Consider the following 12,454-nt stretch of genomic DNA (forward strand, 5'->3'; position numbering starts at 1 on the left):
GACCCTTGAGCTTGGGTGGTACACTTTAATAAATGGAAAAAAATTAGTGAAGTTAAAGTGAACATAGGGTACCTCCACATAAAAAAAAAAAAAAAAAAAAAAAAAAAAAATTAGAGAAATTGTAGCAAAGGGTTTTTATGTTACATTCACCCATATCTATGAAGTATATTATTCAGAATTGAACAGAAATATTATGGAAATATAAAAAATAAAAAATAAAAAATCATGATGGAACTAAGATGCGTGAAAAATTAGATCACATGAGATATCCAAGTCCCATAACCACAGAAAAATCCCCCCTCTAGATGCCAAGTCAAACCCTCATTTCTGCTCAACAAATCCTTCATCAAGAGGTCAGTAATAAGATGTGTACCAAGGTAGAAAATTCCATAGATTTTAGCCCAATAAGGAAACCTTTATTTCAGAATTTGGCACTCAACTAATTCTTTTTCCTTTTTGTGATATTTCATACCATAATGCATGAAGTGTGTGTATCCAAACGACCTCCATCTTCCCTCTATTTATACTGGCTAGAGGGGATGTGAATATACATGTCTATTTAGGCAAGACCAAATTGGCAAGTAGGTTGACTTGGCACATATAGGGGTTTTGACCCACAAATACATATTCAAATTTTTTTTTTTTCTTTTTATTTCACAATAGTTCCAAATAGGACTTTACCTCTTTGCCAAAAAATAGTAGAAGCATGAAGAACATGCTTGTCTAGAAAAACAATAATAATATTTTTTCTTTTTCTCCTCTTTTTATTTTTACATAAAATACATAATGTTACAAATTATGAAGATCGAACTTGGGTAAAATCTCCAAGAAGGGTGGCATAGTACATAAACAACAGATGAATGGAAGAATAGAAAAATGGTGTAGTACAACTCTGACCAATCACACCATGGACATGAAGAGGAGAGATCAGTGGAGTAACAAGCAGGGGCATAGTCTCCTAATTGGGTGGATATGTTGAGAAGACTAAAAGAATAAATAAGGAGGTATGAAGATGAGAATGAGAGGATTTTCAAAGCATAAGGAAAGTAAGTTGAATTCAATTTAGTCATATTGCAAGGCCTATCATAGCTGCAAAGGTAAAGGCAACATGAGTTATGGATCAACCATAGAGACATGAAAATCCTATTGGGTCAACAATAAATAATCAATTGGGAAAATGAGAGAAGATTGGATAAGAGGCACCAATTTCCTATCGAAGACACTGTGAAAGGAGGTACTTTATTAAGCACTCCTAAAAAGAACTCAAGAACCCATGAGAAATAGTATGAGAATGCTCATATAATGCCACATATTCATCACTATCTTCATCATCATGAGAGAGTAACAGAAAGAGAGTATATACTAGATGAGTTTGACAAGGCTAAGCCTCCTACTTTTGATGGTGAAATGAGAAAATTAGAGAATACCGAAGCCTAGATGCTCAAAATGAAGAAGTTAGAAAATCCGTGATTATTCAGAAGACATGAAATCAAAGATTGTTACCTTCAGGCTAAGGGGAAAGGCTAACATATATTGGGAAGACCTCAACAATGTAAAGGGAGCACAAGTCCGTACTCGACGGTATGTGGGAGCACAAGTCAGTACTGGCACTTATCGTCTCAAAGTGGAGGAATCACCCAACCAACTGTGAGAACAACAGTTACCAGGCTTTACGACGCCGGAATACGTCTCTAGCCTAGACTTCTAGATGTTGTGTGTTAGGTTCCAAAGCGTTGTTAGATTTATTAAATTTATTTTATAGTTGATCTTGCTTAAGATATTTTTCTTTCAGGTTCATCATGTGATGTAGATGTATAATTCCTAAAATGCAATCTAAGATGATAAACAGTCTTTTATCTTCTTTGTGCAATGAAAATCCTAGCTACTAAGGAAAGAGAGACAAAATTCTTTCACAAAGAGCATAGAGCACAGACTATATGCATTGTCCTAAATCAAACTAATCAAACAGTCTAAATGCAAATGCACATGTGTTATGAAACTAGCTCAAGAAAAGATAGAAAAGAAATATCAACGCCTTAGAATTCAGCCTCTTCGATGGGGCAACCTCCTTTACATTACATAAATGAACAATTCTTGGATGATACAAATGACAAAACCTCCTTTCTATATATAGGAGTCTAAGGAGTCACAATATAATCCAGCCGACCTAACAACAATAATATAAAGCCACAAAAATAACAATAGAGGGATTCTATGGGGCACAGAAACAACAATATGGGGGTAATAGGGGCACAAAAATATAAATAAGGGGTATAACTACAATAGTAATGGGGTAATCACTAGTATTATAGGGACCCAACATGCTCCTCTCCTTCAAAAAAAGTGTTGTCCTCAACGCTTGAGAAGTTCTGGATACTTCTGCATAAAATTCTCATCCTCCCATGTGGAATCTTCAGCGGATAAGTTCTTCCACTTGATAAGATACTCTGAAATTGATCGATTTCGTAGCTGTCGAGTTCTTGTTTCTGTGACTGCTTCCGGTTCCAATATAATTTTTCCTTCCTCGTCAAGTTCTGGCAATATTGTTTGAACTGGGAGCTTGTCGCCTATAACCTTCTTTAAACATGAAACATGGAAAACTGGGTGCAATCGAGAAGCTGCAGGAAGCTCCAATTTGTATGCCATAGTACCAATCTTTTCCAACACCTTGTACGGACCATAATACTTTGGTGATAATTTATTATCCTTCTTAGCTTGCTTTAGGGACATTTGCTTATATGGTTGTAGCCGTAGGAATACCCAATCACCTACATCAAAACTTCTTTCACTGCGATGTTGATCTGCCTGTTGTTTGATTCTATTTTGTGCCAACACGAGGTTATCCTTTAAGAGTTGAAGGACTTGTTGTTGATGTTCGATGTGATGTTCCACTGCCTGAAACTTAGAATTTTCTCTTAAATATGATGTGATTGATGGTGGTTGGTACCCATAAAGTGCCATAAATGGGGTAATTTTTGTTGATGTATGGAAGGAAGTGTTATACCACCATTCAGCCAGAGGCAACCATTTGACCCATTGTGTCTGTTTATCAGATACAAAGCAACGAAGATATCCTTCCAAACATTTGTTTACTATCTCAGTTTGCCCATCAGATTGAGGATGATAAGATGAGCTATGAGCTAACTGAGTACCAAGACAAGAAAATAATTCTGTCCAAAAATTTCCAGTGAAAATGGGATCTCTGTCACTTACAATAATCTTTTGGTTTCCATGTAGCTTTTGAACTGTTTCCATAAATGCAGTAGAAACTTTACTGGCTTTAAATGGATGTGATAATGCACAAAAGTGTGCATACTTGGTAAGTCTGTCAACTACCACCATGATGACACTCTTTCCCTCAGACTTGGGTAAACCTGTGATAAAATCCATTGAAACCTCCTCCCAGCGTTGGCTTGGAATGGATAAAGGTTGTAATAGACTAGGTGTCTTAATTGTTTCAACTTTATTTTGTTGGCAAACCAAACATTCCGCCACAAACTTTTGAATATCTGATTTAAGGCCATCCCAAAAAAAATCCTTCTTAACCCTGTGGTAAGTTTTTAAAAATCCTGAGTGCCCTCCTAAGGGAGAAGTGTGCAATTCCATAAGAATCTTTTGTTTTAGCTGGGAATTCTTACAGAGGTATAAGCGATCTTTGTACCATAACGAATCATTTTGCCAGCTAAATGTATCAGAAGTACTGGAATCTTGTTGTAGCTTTCGAATAAGTGCCCACACTTCTTCGTCATTCTTCCATTCCTCCTTTGCTTCATTTATCCAATCTGGTTGGATAATAGAAATGGCACACAACAATGCTTCCATATCCTCATCCTTTCTTGAGAGTGCATCTGCCACCACATTTTGCTTCCCTTTTTTGTAGATGATTTCAAAGTCATAACCCAACATCTTTGTGACCCACTTTTGTTGCTCTTCAGAGGATAATCTTTGTTCTAAAAAGTATTTAAGGCAATCATGATCCGTTTTTACCTTGAAGTGTCTTCCCATTAGGTAGGGTCGCCATTTCTTAAGTGCATGGAGTATTGCCAACATTTCCTTCTCATAAATAGCTTTGCTTAAAGACTTTCCCTTGATTGGACGACTTTCAAAAGCAATGGGTCTTTCATCTTGCATTAGAACAGCACCAATTCCATTTCCTGAAGCATCACATTCCACAATAAAGGTTTTTGTGAAGTCCGGTGTAGCTAAGACCGGTGCTTGGCACATTGCCTCTTTAAGATGTTTAAAGGCCTTTGTTGCTTCCTGAGTCCATGAAAATGAATCTTTCTTCAATAATGTTGTTAGAGGTGCTGCTATTCTCCCATAATTATTAACGAGCTTGCGATAATACCCTGTCAACCCAAGAAATCCTCGCAGATGCTTTATGGATGTGGGGATTTTCCATTCCTTAATGGATGTAATTTTGCTAGGGTCTACCTTAACTCCTTCATGAGATACAATATGACCCAAATATTCCACCTCCTGTACTCCAAAGAAACATTTGGATCTTTTTGTATATAATTGTTTCTCCTCCAATAGTTGTAGCACCTTGTCAACATGTTCAACATGATCCTTCCAAGACTTGTTGTAGATTAGTATATCATCAAAAAATACTAACACAAATTTTCTAAGGAATGGTTTGAAAATTGAATTCATCAAACCTTGAAATGTTGAAGGTGCATTGGTAAGGCCAAAAGGCATGACCAAAAATTCATAATGACCCTCATGAGTTCTAAATGCCGTTTTTGGAATGTCTTCAATCTTCATTCTGATTTGATGATATCCCGAACGAAGATCCAACTTGGTGAAGTAAATTGATCCATGAAATTCATCCAGTAATTCATCAATGACAGGAATGGGGAACTTATCTTTAATAGTGATCTTGTTGAGCTCCCTATAATCTGGACACATGCGCCATGATCCATCCTTCTTGTGCACCAATACTACTGGAGCTGAGAAATAACTTTGACTTGGTTGAATTATACCAGCCTCTAGCATTTCTGCAACCATACGTTCAATTTCACTTTTTTGGACATATGGATATCTGTACGGCCTGATGTTTGGAGGAACACTTCCTGGAATCAGATGAATAGCATGATCATGATCACGCATAGGTGGGAGACCTTTGGGAGTCTCAAATACCTTGGAATGATTGTCCAGGACTTTTTGGAGATCTGGAGAAATAGATGATTCCAATGTGGAAACATCTAGTGAACATAATTGTGCAATTACACCTCTTTGCTCCTTTTTTAGAAGCTTTGTCATGCCATTAGAGCTCATTATCTTTCCTAGTTTCCCTGCAATACCCCTTAATTCAACTTCCTTTCCTTCCACAGAAAATTTCATGAAAAGTTCTTGAAAGTTAAAAGTTATTGTACCCAAGCATTGTAGCCATTGGACTCCTAGTACAACATCAGCACCTCCCATTGGAATGGAAAGCATTGGGCTAGTCAATACATATTCTCCCATGGATAGCTTGATATTATGGCACTTTCCAGAACAATTTATTGTTCCTCCATTTGCAATCATCACTTGACACTCTGGTGCTGGATATAGGAAGCAATTCAGTTATTTTGCTACCCTACAATGAATAAAATTGTGGGTGCTTCCTGAATCAATCAACACTATTACCTTTTTCTTCTTGATTTGTCCTTCTATCTTGATGGTTTGAGGAGTGGTAATTCCCGCCAATGCATTACAAGATATGGTCGGATTTATTTGTTCTTCATCTAGGCTTTGTTCCTGAAATATATCCTCTTCTTTTGACCTTTCTTTCTCCTTTTCTTCTTCCTCTTCACAATCTATGTAGAATAATTTCTTCTCAGCACACTTATGACCTTTTGTGTATTTTCTATCACAATTGTAACAAAGCCCTTTTTCTCTTTTTTCTTCCAATTGTTGTGGTGTCAACCTTGTAGGTTGTGGAAGACTATGGGCAACGACACTTCCGTCTTTATAGTTGTGAATGGTATGCTTCCTAGTTGCCATAATTTTGCTTTCCATTTTTCTTGCTAACATGAATGCCTTCTCTAATGAATCAGGTTCCCAAAGGCGCACATCATGTTGGATATTATCCTTTAAAGACCCTATGAACACATCAATCCTATGCTCCTCTGGAATATCTTTTACCCTTATGTTCAATTTTTGGAACTCCTCAATGTGCTCCATTATTGAACCCTTTTGTTTGAGACTTATCAATTAGCTAAAAAAAGTGTTGCTTTTTGTATCCTCATAATGTGCTATCAATTCTTCCGTAAAAATTGCCCAAGTGATAAACTGTTTACGAGAAAAAAGTCATTGATACCATACAAACTTATTTGGTTCCAAATATAAAGTTGCCATACGTACCTTTTGTGTGTTTTGCACATTATTGAGATCGAAGAATTGCTCCATCTGTAATATCCATGTGGCGGGATCCTTGCCATCAAACTTCCTCATATCGATTTTTGGAACATGGTGAGTCTTCGATCCAACATTAGAGTCTATGGAATCATGATTAACATTTCTTTTGTTCTCGTCATGAGTTTCCTTTAGTACTCTTTCACCCTTAGTGACCATTTCTTGTAGCAACTTATTCATATTTATCTTCAATTCGTCCATGTCTGTCTTCAAATCTATCTTCAAATCATCCATCTTAGCTTCCACGTCAATCATCTTAGCTTCTACACCTTTCTTTAAACAGTACATCTTAGCTTCTACACCTTTCTTTAAACCATCCATCTTAGCTTCTACATCTTTCTTTAAACCATCCATCTTAGATTCTGTTCCTTTTTTTGCAAGGGACAGTTGTTGCACTTGGTCTTGTAATTTTGATATATCATGTTGCATTTCTTCCTCTTCTTCATGAGTCATGCTAGAGCTTTCAGGTTCCTTACTAGGTGTTTGCATTTTCTTTCCTCGGGGCATCAGTTACCGATAATAATGCTCTACTATGCCCTTTGAATTCCTTCAAAATAAATTTTCAAACCAAGCTTAAGCAAAAATTTAAGAAAATCTACACACCTTTTTTCACTTTGTAGGAGCTCTATATTGCCTCTGATGTATCTCTGTACTTTCCAATCATCTACTTCTAAATTTGTGAGCTGTAGTAGCCCTCTGTGTCCTCTTTCCAATGCCACAAGTCTGACCCAAATTGGATTCTCCAAGGAAGAGTTATGTGAAATCTCCCACAGTGACTTGCTTATAGACTAGTTCAGTAGAGCGAAATTGTACGACGTGCCACGAGTCACTGTTTCCACATTTGGATCTGAAACACACATACCAGAAACTGCAGTCCATCCTCTTTTTGTACCTTTTTACGAAATTTCAATCTAATCCTCAGAGAGAAAGTTATGATGATTTTCCCCAGGTCACCTGTTTTGAATGTAATTCAAGAGTCTGCAAAAAGACCAACTTCCTCAGATCATATCTCCGAAAGTATCGTACAAAAAGCTCTGAAATTCGGACCCAACGTTCAACGCCAATCCTTCTCAAATGGGTTTTTTTTGCGACTTATGAAACCTCACAGAAAAAAAGTTATAGTGAAAAGGCCACGATGACCTGTTTGGAGCAGCGAAACCCTATAATCCAAAGCTCTGATACCAAATGTTATGAAACCAGCTCAAGAAAAGATAGAAAAGAAAGATCAACGCCTTAGAATTCAGCCTCTTCGAGGGGGCAACCTCCTTTACATTACATAAATTAACAATTCTTGGATGATACAAATGACAAAACCTCCTTTCTATATATAGGAGTCTAAGGAGTCACAATATAATCCAGCCGACCTAACAATAATAATATAAAGCCACAAAAATAACAATAGAGGGATTCTATGGGGCATAGAAATAACAATATGGGGGTAATAGGGGCACAACAATATAAATAAGGGGTATAACTACAATAGTAATGGGGTAATCACTAGTATTATAGGGACCCAACAACATGCATGTATTTGTTTTCAACCTTCTTAATATGTGAATGATAAAATGAAAGCTAATGCGCAAATCTGAATTACTTTCAAGCGATAATTACTAACAAGTTTATTTTCAAATTCAAAATGAAGACTTGCTTTCGACACTAGAAAGACTACTAATTCAGATCAAATGCAATAGTAACAGGGTAATCAACTATCAAGAGCAATCAGACTCTCTTCTATGATTGAATACGACACTTGCGATACTTTCAAATCAAGAAACGACAGTACAATTGCGTTACTTTTTTGCACAGGAGAACTGAAAATGACTCAACAAATACACAAAAACATTTACAGTTCTTTGCACAATGGAGGTGGAATATCAGCAAGGAAATGGGTTTCAAACAGAGGTATACTGGCTACAGGCAGCAAAATTCATGAATAGAACTGAAAAGAATGAACACAGAAACCAGAATTCAGGAACAATGCCTAGTCTGATCAATGCACCTATAACATAGTGAATTTGAAATGCATCGCACCTACTACACTTGGGAAGTGCGTTGAATTTCAGATTCATAGAACAGAGACTGCGATGGGCCAGAAACGAGACTTTGCTTGGTTTCCGGGTCACATTTTGCATTTCAGTTCAGGGATTTTGGCCGAGCAAGTGGTAATCAGTAAATCAACAACAGGGGTAGATCTGAGGAGGTTACTAGAGCCACCACAAGGGAAATTAGAGAGTTTGTAAATCAGTTGTTTAATTTATAAACAAAACCAAGAGATTGACTGAAGCGGCATTTATATACTTTGCATTTGCATAGCAAATCCAGTTCGAAAGCTACCTGGCTCGACTTTAGGCTCCGTCTGTAAGTTTATAAAGTAAACAAAAATGTAGATAAACAATCAACCTAGTCGCTCCCCAGCGGAGTCGCCATTTTTTTACAGGGAAAAGTGTCTATGCAGAACTTCTAATCCTAGTAAGGTGTGGTAGCTACCTTAGAAACAAACAAAGTAAAGCTACTTTCATTTTCCTTTATGAAATATAGATGAGAGAAGAATAAAGGAGACCAACCCCTGTCTTGCACTTGGCTCCTAGTTCAATTCCTCTCTCTTCTGATAGTCTTTTGCTACTTGCCTCCTTGTACACCCAGCTTCACAGAGTACTTGTAGAATCAAAGCAGCATAACACAATACAAGAACATGGATCTATTATCATAAACAATCTTGGATCAGATGTAAATTGGCCATACAAATGCATAAAACATAAACGATGCAAGAGTATGGAGGAAAGCTTGAATAGCTTTTATTGATAATCAAGAAAGAGCCAAGAGAGTTACAACCAGTTGTTCTGACCCAGCATCATCCTCTCAGAAAGTAAGCCCTTCTTCACCTCATGCAAAGCTTAGATCACCCAACACTATGATGTTGCCTCAAGAAACCAATAGCAATTCCTTACAAGATGCAAAATTCCAGCCCCCTGGATCTCTGGGATGAGGGATCCATATATAGATATCTGTAAGGGAGATGAGTGAGCTTGTGATTTGATTAGTGTCTTCCCTGTTATAGTTCTTGCTTCCACTTGGAGATTGATGATCTCTTACTCATCCTTGGTCGAATTCAGACAGGCAAGTGTCACATGAGAAGTTTCTGGAAGATTCCATGCCTATCCACCTCGCGGATTAACATTGCCATTTGTCACTTCTCGCCCATCGCACCCCATAGAAGGGCTTTTTGAAATGAAACGCACCCACATAGTGTACTTAGGTGAGATGCAACGCACTTTTCCTATGGAGCAGGTGAAATGATCCTGGTTTGACCAGTTCTGAGTAGTTTTTCATGGAGAACTTCTGGGAGAAGTTGTAATCAGTTGACCTTGTTCCTTTAGGGGTTAGAACAACACTTTTAGAGACTTAGGAGCCCTTGGTTTATGGATATTTTATGCTTGGGGTTGCAGTGCCCAAAAATGTCTATAACAGTTGCCCCCTAAAGCATGAGGTCGTTAATCTTTTCTAATGTCGAGTGAAATGCTTTATCATGAGGATCCAAAGTTCTTTCAAGCTGGGAGGAGACCTGTAATAAGATACAATACAATACATTATCTTCATAATATTTTCATGATCTAGTTGAGGCGGGCATTCCCATGCTCAGCTTTATAAATTCATTTTCATGTACATAGGACAAACAATCATCTGACTGTAGACTGATGATTCTGGTAGAGCCATCATCCCTTTGATTGGATGATTATCTATGCAACAATGATGTGCATTTGATGTCTTTATTTCTCTGAATATATATCACAGCCCGGATGGATGAAACTAGATCTGGGGTCTTGAATCTTGCTCGATCTTCACTTGAAGTACAAGTCGATCCATGTGAGAGATGTTCTGGGGTCGAACATGGAAAGACATCACCTAATTACTAGCCAATGATGTAAGCTGTTAACAGGTGCGAGAGGAATCACCGATAATGATAATGACCCTCAAGGTACTGCAGTACAATTCACGTGGTGTGAATAAAGGACTTGGCATCGAACACCACGCAAATCTTTCGATCGAAGGCCATTGATGTAAACTTGTCGCCGGAAGTGAGAAAGTTGCCATTGGGGCATGCAATCTTCAAAGTACTGAAATGGGTGTCCCTAGATCGACTTCTTGGATAATGCGCTGATGTCAACAAGAAGCGATCCGTCACAGGAGGGCCTTAATGAATCCCACATCAATGACACGGAACGGAGCAAATGATTTTAATGGAGGTGAAAACGATCTGGTGATATAAGGTTTAGGGTGGCAGTCATGAAAGAATGGAGCGTAAATGTATTGCAGCGGGTGAGACACAGTGAATTCTGTGAGTGACTTCTCTTGAACATATCGGTGACACTGACGTTATGGATTGGTAGAATTAACCCCAAATGTGGATGGTGTGATGGGACCATGGTGATGTGACCGTGAATGAAACAATCCAACCCGACTTGGATGCGGAGTGAAGGTGTCATGTTCAAGAGCGACTTGCTACCAACAAAGTTTCTTCAAGTTTTCTTCCCAATTTTTCCCCAGTCATTGCTGACCAGTACCTCTTCATTTTTTTCAAGCTTGAGGAGGATAACATATGCTTGTTCTATAATTTTCCCTTTGGGCAAACCCATCGCTATGTTTTAACGAGACTGGCGATAGTGAAACTCGTTCTTGTCTGCTATGGACAAGTTTGTCGCTATTAGTTTTTAACGAGTTTAACGACAAAGATAACTCGGTCCTTTTCAATTTTAGAGAGTCTGAAAAGGGATGTAAAGGAAACTCCAAAATTCCCTTTTCGTCATCTAATCCCTTAAGTCCAAAAAAGTATAAAACAATACAGAAGGGATGAATTTTCGACACAAGCTCTCGATATTTTTGTGTAATAATCCCTCAGGTCTAAAAAGATTAAAATCTAAAGGAGGGATAGCACTTCTGGTCCCTTTAACAAGCTGGAGAGGCCAATGGCTCGACAATCTTTTCATATTTTACGAGTCAGTTGAAAAGAGCTTAAAGGAGACTCATTTTTTAGGAACGAGTGATAAAATTGGGTAGCAGCTGATTCGAGGTAAGGTTTGGAATTTTCCAATCACGGCAGTGTTACAAAGATGGCTAGCGGGATCACTCTTCGCAGCTGTTCCTCAAAATGGGTAAACAATCAAATGGAGGTGAATGATCAGCCAATACAGAGTGGAGGTGATGATGGGAGCACGACCAAGGCTTTAAAGGCTGAAGTACTACATTCATGATGATTATTTACAGGGAATTGGTTCATTTTTTATTGAGCTTAAACGCTGGGGGAAACATTTGCTCATTGCTTATGTTTATTTTTTAACAAGCATGAAGTCCGCATTAAAACTGCTCGATTAATCTAGTCGCATAATAAGAATGTCTCATATATGAAAACAACAATTTTTAGAGTTTTTCCCCACATCCTTTCTTTATGCAAGTTAGGAAACGACCAATCCTACGAGTTTAAAGGGTTAGAGGACCTACAAATTTAAAAAAATAAATGGTCGCTCTTCGCTTGCATGCCAAAAGGTTTGCATGCCTCTAGGTATAAAATAGAGCTTCAAGGTCACCTTTTATTCTACCGAAAAAACATTTTATTTATCAGGAAAGGTCTACCTCTTTCAGGTTACCAAAGATTGTTCTATTCACACCGCAAACAAAACACTTCTTCGGCGATGTCTACCGAAATAGACAAACGCGAGCCAATCCACTCACATAACTTTGACGAGGGAATCTTATTCCAGTCTAACCCCCTTTTCAAATCACAGACGGGAGCACAAACTAGCCATATATCTCTCGCAGAAACTTACCCTATACTCGAAGTTTTCCTGCTGAAGCAGACCAGGGTGCATGCCCCCTGGGTTTTAGTCATGTCCCCCGAATCACTCGCGCTCATCAGGTGGATGGACTGGGGATTGATGAGACATTCCTTGTATGAAAAGACCATTCAAGGATGGTATATGACTATTTGCTATGCGTGATCCGAGAAATGAAAGCTGGTTTACGAGCTTGACCACTCTTCCTTCATGTGGAAAACACATTACTC

This window comes from Pinus tabuliformis, chromosome J (genome assembly GCF_031772625.1).
Source record: "Pinus tabuliformis cultivar Carrire ecotype Pingquan chromosome J, CPIR1, whole genome shotgun sequence".
NCBI classification, from domain to species: domain Eukaryota; kingdom Viridiplantae; phylum Streptophyta; class Pinopsida; order Pinales; family Pinaceae; genus Pinus; species Pinus tabuliformis.